This window comes from Malania oleifera, chromosome 13 (assembly GCF_029873635.1).
Source record: "Malania oleifera isolate guangnan ecotype guangnan chromosome 13, ASM2987363v1, whole genome shotgun sequence".
In the NCBI taxonomy this organism is placed as follows: Eukaryota; Viridiplantae; Streptophyta; class Magnoliopsida; order Santalales; family Ximeniaceae; genus Malania; species Malania oleifera.
Window position 1 is genome coordinate 59,056,211 of NC_080429.1, and position 11,589 is coordinate 59,067,799.

Genomic DNA, 11,589 nt, shown 5'->3' on the forward strand with positions numbered 1-11,589 from the left:
TGAAAACTGTCGTAACATGCTTGTTCTGAAAAATCATAATATTTTAGTATAACATAATTTACACGAAAAATCATAGCCCATGCCACACAAATGTAAATATTATTATGAATATAAAATATGAACTAAAACCATGTCTTCTGCTAAAATGTATAAAATCCATTTCCCTATTCAACAGTCGTACCCGCAAACACTACATTATATCGTACATAATTTCTAAAAATAAATTCTGTATAATAAATAATTTCATGAAAATGCTGACTTAATTTATCCCCTTACTTGACTTACTGAGAAGCCCACAATCTAACCCAAAACTATGCCTGTAGTATTCCCAGTTCAACACCCTAAAATTTACATTTTCCCAAACAAAACTTTAGTATTATTCCATATACTACATTTTTCTCAGTTCAGAAAACCAAATACCTTATAAAACATAAAATACCCAACTTACCAGATGGTGCCCAAGTTGGCCTAACCAACGATCTACTCCAGCAGACTTGAAGAGAATCTTTCCAGGAGTAACGTGGTAGCTTCCGATTGTCAAACCGGTGAAGAATGAAACTAGAAACCTAAAGAGAAGGTGGGAGAGACGAATTATAGAGAGAGAGAGAGAGAGAGAGAGGATTTTTTGCATGCAGGTTCTCACTGAAACCCAAATTTGGCACATTTATAAAGTGCGGCCTCATCAACGAGCCATGTCACTTCGTCGACGAGTCCAAGAAGAGAGTTCTTCGATGAACTCATAACCTTCATCGATGAACTTTAGGCTCTGATAAAAACCATTCTTTGTATTTTTTCATTGACGAGACACATGGTGCACGTCGAACCCAATAGGGAGTTCGTAGACGAGACTAGAGGGTTCTTTGACGAATCCAACTTAATTCCCTTTTTAAAATTCTTTTTCCTTCCACCTATTTTTCTCTCTCTCTTATTATTTAATGGCTATTATTTTTCGGGTCTCTACATTCTCCCACCCTTATAAAAATTTCGTCCTTGAAATTTGATATTTGTATTAAGCACCATCCTCTGAGGAAAATGGGTTACTTATTTTATTAATTACCCATCACTTATGGCAGAGGAATACCATGGTTACATTCAAGGTTTTCAGAGATTACAAATACATAAAATAAAATTCTCCCAAAACCAAAATACTACATACTATCAGAAAATTTTTACATGTACTAACTAACCTACACAAAAGAAACTTATCATACTTACCTATATCTTTTCTTGATTACTGCTAGTCCCTACTAAATAGGTGTGGGTATTTCTGTCATAATTCTTCTTCCATTGTGTGATTCCTCCACAAGACTTTTACTAATGGAATTTTCTTACTGCACAATTCTTGTTCCTTCTTGTTTAGATCTGCACTAGTATCTCCTCACAAACCAGTGAATCTCCGAGCTCTATCTTTGCATAACTGACCACATGGGAGGGATTTGGAACATATTTCATCAGCATGGAAACATGAAATACGTCTTGTATTTTGGATAAAGCTGGTGGTAAAGCTAACTGGTAGGCAACCGACCCCACCCTCTCAAGTATCTCGAAAGGACCAATAAACCTAGGGTTCAGCTTACCCTTCCTCATAAACCTCATAGTTCTTTTCAGTGGCGCTATTTTCAGAAATACATGGTCTCCCACTTCAAATTCCAACTTTCAGCGGTGAGTATCTGCGTAGCTTTTCTATTGATACTGAGCTGCATTGATTCTTTCTTTAATAAGTCAGACTTTATCGTACATCTGTTGTACTAATTCTGGTCCCAATACTCGCCTCTCACTCATCTCATCCCAATTTACTGGAGATCAATATCTCCTACCATATAACACCTCAAAAGGTGCCATGCCGATGCTGGCCTAATAGTTGTTATTGTATGCAAACTCTACCAACAACATATACTGGGTCCAACTACCCCTAAAATCCAGCACACATGCCCATAGAATATCTTCTAATATCTGAATCGTCCTCTCTGACTGCCCATCCTTCTGAGGATGAAAAGTTGTGCTAAATGATAACTAAGACCCCAAAGCCTCTTGCAAGCTCCTCCAAAACTGTGACGTGAAACGTGGGTCTCCGTCTGATACTATAGACACTGGCACACCATGTGATTGTACTATCTCTTGAATATATAATTCAGCCAGTCTATCCATAGAGTAGTTGACTTTGATAAGGATAAAGTGAGCGGTCATTGTCAGTTGATCTACCACCACCCAAATAGCATTTTGCCTCTGCCACACCGGTGGTAATCCTATCACCAAGTCCTAGAAATGTTATCGCATTTCCACTCCGGGATGTAATGTGGTTATAACTGGCCCATCGGCCTCTGGTGCTCAATCTTTACCCATTGGCACGTCAAACATTACTGCACAAATTCAAAAATCTCCCTCTTCATATCGCTCCATCAGAAAGAATCTCGCAAATTCCTATATATTTTAGTGCTTCTTGGATGAATCGTGTATAAGGATCTGTGAGCCTCCTCAAGGATCATTCTTCTGATATCCACATTTGTAGGCATGAACAGCCTAGTACGGAACCTCAGAGCTCCGTCACATGAAATACTGAACTCCTCCCCCTGTTCTTCCTGTACCTTCTCTATCAACTCCATCAACTCTGCGTCATTCTTCTGGGCTGCTTTAATCTTTTCATATAGAGTAGGCTGTACCACCAGGTTGGCAATAAATGCCCGGTGACACTTCTTACTAACTCCATGCCCAACCTCTCCAAGTCCATCTGGATCGGGCGATGAATTTCTACTGTTGGTAAACCTGTTATCATGGACTTTCGGCTAAACACATCAACCACCACATTTGCTTTACTTGGATGGTAACTGATGATACAATCATAATCTTTGGTGAGCTCTAACCATCTTCTCTACCATATATTCAACTCTTTCCGCGTGAAGAACTACTTTAAACTTTTATGGTCAGAAAATATTTCACATCTCTCTCCACACAGATAATGCCTCCAAATTTTCAATGCATAAACCATTGCAGTCAATTCAAGATCATGGGTGGGATAATTCCTTTCATATTCTTTCAATTATCTGGAGTCATATGCTACTACTCTACCTTGCTGCATCAATACACATCCGAGCCCCCTCAAAGATGCGTCATAGTATATCACGTAACCATCACCTCCCAATGGAACAATCAATATTGGTGAAGGGACGAGCCATTGCTTCAGTTCCTGGAAGCTCTACTCACAATCGTCTTTCCACTCAAACCTGGCATTCTTTTTGGTTAGTCGTGTCAGAGGCCTTGATAATGCTGAGAATCCTTATACAAATCGATGGTAATATCCTGCCAGTCCCAAGAAACTCCTGATTTCCTAAACGTTCCTCGGTCTGACCCAATTCACTACCGCCCCTATCTTACTGGAATCTACTGAAATTTTATCCTTTGATATAACATACCCCAAAAATGCAAATTTTTCTAACCAGAATTCATATTTACTAAACTTAACATACAATTTCTTTTCCCTAAGCATCTGAAGTACCAGCCTTAAGCATCTCATGTTCCTAAAAACTCCTCGAGTAGACAAGTATGTCATCAATGAAAACCACAACGAACTGGTCTTAATACTGGTGAATGATTTTATTTATCAAATCCATGAATATAGCATGAGAATTCGTCAGACCAAATGACATAACTAGAAATTCATAATGCCTATACCTGGTCCTAAAAGTTGTCTTCAAGACGTCTTCAACTTTAACTTTCACCTGGTGATAACTTGACCTGAGGTTGATCTTGGAATAGACTTGGGTTCCCTAGAGTTGACCAAATAAATCATTTATACGAGGTAGAGGATACATGTTCTTAATTGTTACTTTAATTATTTCCCTTTAATCTATGCACATCCTCATAGACCCATCCTTCTTTTTCACAAACAAAACTAGAGCTCCCTAAGGTGATACACTAGGTCTGATAAACCCTTTATTCAATAAATCCTGCAACTGATCCTTTAATTCTCCCAATTCTTCTAGAGCCATTTGCTAAGGAGCTTTAGAGATCGGTGTTGTCCCTGAAAGTAAGTTGATAGTAAAATTTATCTCGCGATCAGGAGGCAACCCATGTAGTTCCCTTAGAAAAACGTCTGGAAACTCCTTTACCACTGGTGTACTGATAAGTTTCAATTCATTTTCTGTCATCTCCTGTCAAGAAATAGTCTTCTCGTCTGCATGGCTGACACTAACTAAGGTGGGGAATGCACTTGCGACCCCAAAAATCTAAATTCTTACTTTCTTGGTGGTTTGAAAATCACCTTTTTCAAATGACAGTCGATATTAGCATAGTTAGCTTCCAGCCAGTCCATACCCAGTATTACATCGAATACATGCACATTTAGCACAATTAAGTAAGCTGCTAATACTCTCCCCTAAATTTCTACTAGATAGCCCCTGAGCACCTTACGACACCTCACCACTGACCCTGTCGGTGTTGCTGTCGACAATTCAACATCTAATATCTGTGTTTCAACACTAGAAAAGTTAACGTATCTCGCATACACAAAGGAATGGGTGTCACCTAAATCAAATAAAATAATAGCTTGATATGATAAAGCAGTAAAGGTACCCATCACGATGTAATTTGCAATCTCAGCATCTCCCGACATCAAAGCATATCCCCTCGCTGAAGCTACATTCCTTTCCTGACCTCCACGGGGCGCCTGATAACCTCCATGGTAAGGTCTGGGAGCAGGAGCGGTACTCGGTGGTGTAGGGCAATCTCGTTCCAAATGTCTCGGTCTATCGTAGCGATAGCAGACACCTCTCCCCACTCGACACTATCCCAAGTGTCTCTTACCACATGTTTGACATAACGGGTAGGTCTTCACCCCCTAAACTTCATGGCCCCCTGTCTCTTGCCTTTGTCCTTTACCATAATTTCCTCTCCTCCACTGGTCCCAACTAGATCCATGCTTAAAGCCTGAAGGCGTGGACCTCTTTTTCTGTCTCTACTCCTTTGCCCCCATTTGCTCATTGGCCTCAGCCATAGCTGCTCTGTCTACCAACTTGCTAAAGTCCTGCACCTTCAATACCGCTACCTACTTATAAATTTCTTGCCTCAAGCCTCTTTCAAATTGTATCGCCTTCTTTGCTTCATCACGAACAATATACACGACGAATCGAGACAACTTTATGAACCTCACCGCGTACTGTTGGACTGTTTGTCGTCCCTGCTTCAAATTTAAGAATTCCTCTACTTTGCCTTCTCTAGTAGTAGTAGGGAAATATCTGTCAAAGAACAATTCTCTAAATTGACACCAAGTCATAGCTATAGGCACCACCCTATGTTCCTCCAATAGGTTTACTGCAGTCCACCATTTTTCGGCCTATTCTGTCAACTTATAGGTGGCAAATAAGACTCTCTGCTCCTCCATGCACTGTAGCACAGCCAATACTTTCTCCATTTCTTGCATCCAATTTTTGGCGACTGTAGGATCAGCTCCTCCTGAAAATACTAGAGGGTTCATCTTGGTGAATTTCTATATCATACACCCGTGGCCCACAGACAATCCTCCCTGCTCCCTAGAGCTTAGTGCAAACTCAGCCATGACCTGCTGAGCTACACTACGTAATACCACATCTGAATCCAGCACTTGAGGGCACTACACCCTCACTATCGCTCGCATGAGCACTGCCACCACCAGGGTACATCCTGAAAAGACAATAAACATGACTTAGGGATCCTACCCTTAAAATTTACATATCTTACCACTATCCTGACATCCTTATCTTAAATCAAGATTTAATCCTACAGTGTAAAAACACAACCCAACAATTGTTTACTATGGCTTTCCTAAAATCGTCACCTCAAGAAAGACACAAAAACCACCATGGAAGTCTTGCCTCCACACTGCAGAACAAAACCCTAAATCCTTTTCCTATACTCTGGTATTGTTTTCGCTGCACTGTAGAGTCTACATAACCTAGCAACCTAGGCTCTAATACCAAATTGTAATGACTTACCTATTTTTCCAAATATATATTTTTTTCTTCCTTCATATATAACAACATACATAATAATCCTGATATCCTGTTAAACTGCTAAAGTCATGATCAACCTAGACCCATGGATACCAAGGATATACCTATCATACATCTCTGATACCTAAGCAGAAGAAAACATAAATTACATACATGCCATATACAATACTAGAAACCATAGTAGAGTTCTACTAAGTCTATCATATGTATACAACAATCCACAAAAGGACCCAAAAAGTAACCTAGGGTCATAACTAAAAAACCAATTTGACCCTAACTCATCTACTTACCCTTCTGATAGGGTAGCTCGGTCAACCTCTACTACTGTGGGGCTTTATCTGCCCTTCTACATGGATTTCTTGAAATGTTTAGTGTGATGGGTTAGATACCTATCAGTAAGGGAGATAAACTAATATCAGTGTGTGGTAGCATGAGTATATTCATGATAAATATAAACAGTACATAATCATATCGAGTAACAACTATCTATATGATTTCTGAATAAAACATAATTAATCGTAACATAACATATCATACTATAATTCTGAATCATGTAAATCATCTTATATAACTGTATAATACTTGAAATAATACTCAGGATGGATAGCTAGCTGATGTCATGTCTTACCCCCCAGATGACAGGGTTGTGCGGCCTGAAGGCGGGACCTAGCAATGGTTGGCTGATCAGGCTAAGTCAAACATAAGTTTGTAAGTACGATGGGCTTGCCCCACCTAGTCCGGACTGCGAGGGGAACACCTACACTACCATGAAGCCACATCGACGGCCATCTCCCACACTCTATCTGAGATGTGTGGTAGCACCAATATAAACATAATCTTGAACATATAGCTACGCTACTGTGCTTCGTGAGACTAAACTAAGCCATTTGGGTTTTGATAACATAAAATACATTTCATGATACTGATACATAACAGTTTTATATTTCATAGAAATATCTGACATGATCATATTTTCATGAATTTTGACATAACATACATGATTATGGCATTTATGCCAACATAAATCACGACATATGTGCCGGCATATCCAAACATGTAATCACGACATCTGCACCGAAATATCATAGCATAATATACTGAATCTTGATATTTTTGTGCTGTTAACGTATTATTTAAAAACCATAGTTCATGTGCTGTTATTATGGTTTTCTGAAAACTATCATAACATGCTTATTCTAAGAAATCATAATATTTTAGTATAACATAATTTACATGGAAAATCATACCCATGCCACACAAATGTGTTTATTATTTTGAATATAAAATCTGAACTAAAACCATGTTTTCTTCTAAAATGTATAAAATCCATTTCCCTATTCAACAGTCGTACTCCCAAACATTGTATTATATCATACATAATTTATGAAAATAAATGCTATATAATATTAAATAATTTCATGAAAATGCTAACTTAATTTATCCCCTTACCTGACTTACTGAGAAGCCCACAATCTAAACCAAAACTATGTCTGTAGTATTCCCAGAAACCTAGAGAGAAGGTAGGTGAGACAAATTTTAGAGAGAGAGAGAGAGAGGATTTTTTGCATGCAGGTTCTCGCTAATACCCGAATTTTGCAGATTTAGAAAGTGTCACCTTGTCGACGAACCACGTCACTTCGTTGACAAGTCCAAGAAGAGAGTTCGTTGACGAACTTGTAACCTTCATCGACGAACTTTAGACTTTGATAAAAACCCGTCTTGGTATTTTTTTCGGTCAACAAGACACGTGGTGCACATCGAACCCAATAGGGAGTTCGTCGACGAGACCAGAGGGTTTGTTGATGAATCCAGCTTAACTCCCTTTTTGAAATTCTTTTTCCTTCCACATATTTTTCTCTCTCTTATTATTTAATGACTATTATTTTTTGAATCTCTACACTAGTGATTCCGAAAATGAAAATAGCATGCTTTCTTATAATGAACTGCAACAAGAATATTTGTACACGCTTAAAATGCTTGAGAAGAAAACTAAGAAAATTTCTAATTTGAAATGTAAAGTTAAATAACTCTCAAATTTTATTGAAAAACAGAATGAGTCCCATGCGTCTGTGATAAAAGAAAAGGATTTAGAAATCGAAGAATTGGAAGAAATTTAAAAGACAATTCTAAAATTATTCATAAATTCATAGAGGGCCAGAGTAACTTTGAAAGACTTCTTGGGGCACAAAGAAATTCCCTAGATAAAGAAGGACTAAGTTTTAATGGAAGGGAAAATTTGAAACAAAAACATCTTTACATGGGTTATTTTGTAAGAGAATCAAAAGCTTATGCTCCATTATAAGACTCTTATAAATATACTACATGCTTTAAATGTAAAAGGATGGGTCATATAAAATTTGAATGTCCTGTTAAGAAAAAATATGTTAAAATGAAAAAGGTATGGAGAGTTAAGGAAGAGTCAAGCACTAACCCCCATGGACCCAAGAAAAAATGGGTACCAAAAACAATTACTTAAACCTCTATTGTCGGTGTGCTTGAGATCATCATCCTCAAAAGATAGATGGTATATGGACAGCGGATGTTTGAGTCATATGACTGGGGATAATGCTAAATTCACATCCATCACACCAAAGGATGAATGATTTTTCACTTTTGGGGACAATGAAAAAGGAAGGATCATAGGTGTAGGTAAAGTTGGTAACGATTCATCACTCTTTATAGATGATATTTTATTGGTTGACGGTTTAAAACATAACTTATTGAGCATAAGTCAATTGTGTGATAAAGGTTATAAAGTATCTTTTGAACATGACAAGTGCATTTTTGGACATAAAATTGATATCAAAATTATATTCACTGTTGAGCGTCATGAAAATGTATATACCACCAGCTTTGATAAATTAACTTCTCAATGTGTGACATGTTTCTCTGTTATGAATGAAATTAGTTGGATTTGGCATAAGAGACTAGGACACGCAAACATGGACTTAATATCTAAGCTAGTTAAGGGAGACATAGTTAAGGGATTGCCTAAGACAAAATTCACGAAAGACAAAATCTGTGATGCATGTCATCTTGGAAAATAAGCAAGATCTAGTTTTAAGAAGAAGAAAGTAATCTCTACTACTAGGCCACTCCAAATGCTACCCTTAGATTTATTTGGTCCAAACCCAATTCAGAGTTTAGGAGGAAAATTATACGTATTTGTTATCATTGATGATTATTCTAGATTTACATGGATACTATTTTTAGGTCACAAAGATGAAGCATGTGAACAATTTGTTAAACTGTGCAAACAAATTCAAAATGAAAAAGGATATACTATCACTAAAATCAGAAGTGATAGGGGTAAAGAATTTAAAAATCAAGGTATGGAAGAATATTGTGATTCATTTGGAATATCTCATAATTTTTCAGCTCCTAGAACATGACAATAGAATAGTGTTGTTGAGAGGAAGAATATGTCTATACAAGAAATGACTAGAACTATGCTTAACGAACATAAACGACCGAAGTACTTCTGAGCTGAGGCAGTAAATACTGTCGGTTATGTTCTAAATAGAGTCATGATTAGACCATCTCTAAATAAGACTCCATATGAATTATGGAATGACCATAGACCAAACATCTCATATTTCCATGTCTTTGACTACAAGTGCTTTGTACTTAGAGACAATGAATATTTAGGAAAGTTTGATGTGAAATCTAATGGAGGTATTTTTCTAGGATATGCCTTAGATAGTAAAGCCTATAGGATATATAATAAACAAACATTAACAGTTGTAGAATTCATTCATGTTGTAATCGATGAATCCAATCCATCTGCTCAAAAGACTGATGAGGATGAAATTGAGATTAATAAGGAATTTGAAAAACTGTCTATTGAAAAAATTCAGATAAGAACACTGAAGTTAAAGAAATATCTTATGAAGATAATCAAGTGGGAAAAGAGATTAATGAACCACCTAGAGAGTGGAAGTACATAAAGATTCATCCTATAGATCAAATTATAGGAGAACCATCTCGTGGAGTAAGTACACGATCCTCACTTAGAAATATGATTAGTCATTTTGCTTTCTTATCACAAGAAGAACCTAAGAATGTGAGTGAAGCAATTGAGGATGAATCATGGGTAATATTTATGCAAGAAGAATTAAATTAGTTTGAGAGAAATAAAGTCTATACATTAGTTCCTAGACCTGAGGATAAGATAGTTATTGGAACAAAATGGATATATAAGAACAAGAAAGATGAACATGGAATAGTTGTTAGAAATAAGGCAAGACTAATAGCTCAAGCATACAACCAGGAAGAAGGAATAGATTTTGAGGAAACCTTTGCACATGTAGCTAGAATGGAAGCCATTTGAATGTTGTTAGCTTATACAGCTTTTAAGGATTTCAAGCTGTATCAAATGGATGTCAAAAGCACATTTTTAAATGGCTACTTAAGTGAAGAAGTATATGTAGAACAACTCCTAGGTTTTGAAAACCATAAGCATCCTAATCATGTTTATAGACTAACTAAAGCCTTGTATGGTTTAAAGCAAGCTCCTAGAGCTTGGTATGAATGGCTAAGCAGTTTTCTACTGGATAATGGATTTATTAGAGGAAAGATAGATACAACACTCTTCATTAAATCTAAGAATGACAACATGCTCCTAGTACAAGTATATGAAGATGATATCATCTTTGGAGCAAAAAATGAAGAGTTGTGCAATGAGTTTGCAAGTTGTATGCAAAATACATTTGAGATGAGCATGATGGGAGAACTTACCTTCTTCCTAGGACTTCAAATCAAACAAGAAAAATAAGGAATATTTATAAATCAATTGAAGTATATTAGAGACTTGCTCAAAAGGTTTAATATAGAAGATGGTAAAACTCTAGGAACACCAATGAGCTCTTTTTTAAAATTAGACAAAGACGAACATGGCATACCAGTAGATGTTAAGTTCTATCGTGGGATGATTGGCAACTTACTATATTTGACTACCAGTAGACCTGACATAATGTTTAGCATATGTTTATGCACAAGATTTCAGGCTGCACCTAAAGAGTCTCATTTATTAGCTATCAAAAGAATACTTAGATACCTGATTGGAACCATTGAACTTGGATTATAGTATTCTAATTATACCTCCTTTGAGATTATCATCTATTTGGATGCATATTTTGCCGGTAGTAAAGTAGATAGAAAAAGTACGAGCTACACATGTCATTTCTTAGGGTATTCTATGGTATCTTGGTTTTCAAAGAAGCAAAATTCAGTTGCTCTTTCCATAGCCGAGGCAAAATATATAGTGGCTGGAAGTTGTTTTGCTAAAACACTTTACATGAAACAACAACTTATGGATTTTGGATTATTCTATGACACAGTTCCTATAAAATACGACAATACAAGTGCAATAATCATCTCAAAGAATCCTATATTACATTCCCAAACTAAACACATAAAAATTAGACATCATTTTCTTCGTGACTATATGCAAAAAGGAGATGTGACACTTGAGTTTGTATGCACGGATGAACAATGGGTAGACATATTCACAAAACCACTTCCAGATGATAAGTTTATCCAAATTAGATGTGAATTAGGCTTGATGCATAGTCGAGAAGTTGTCTAGAGTTACATTAGACTACAT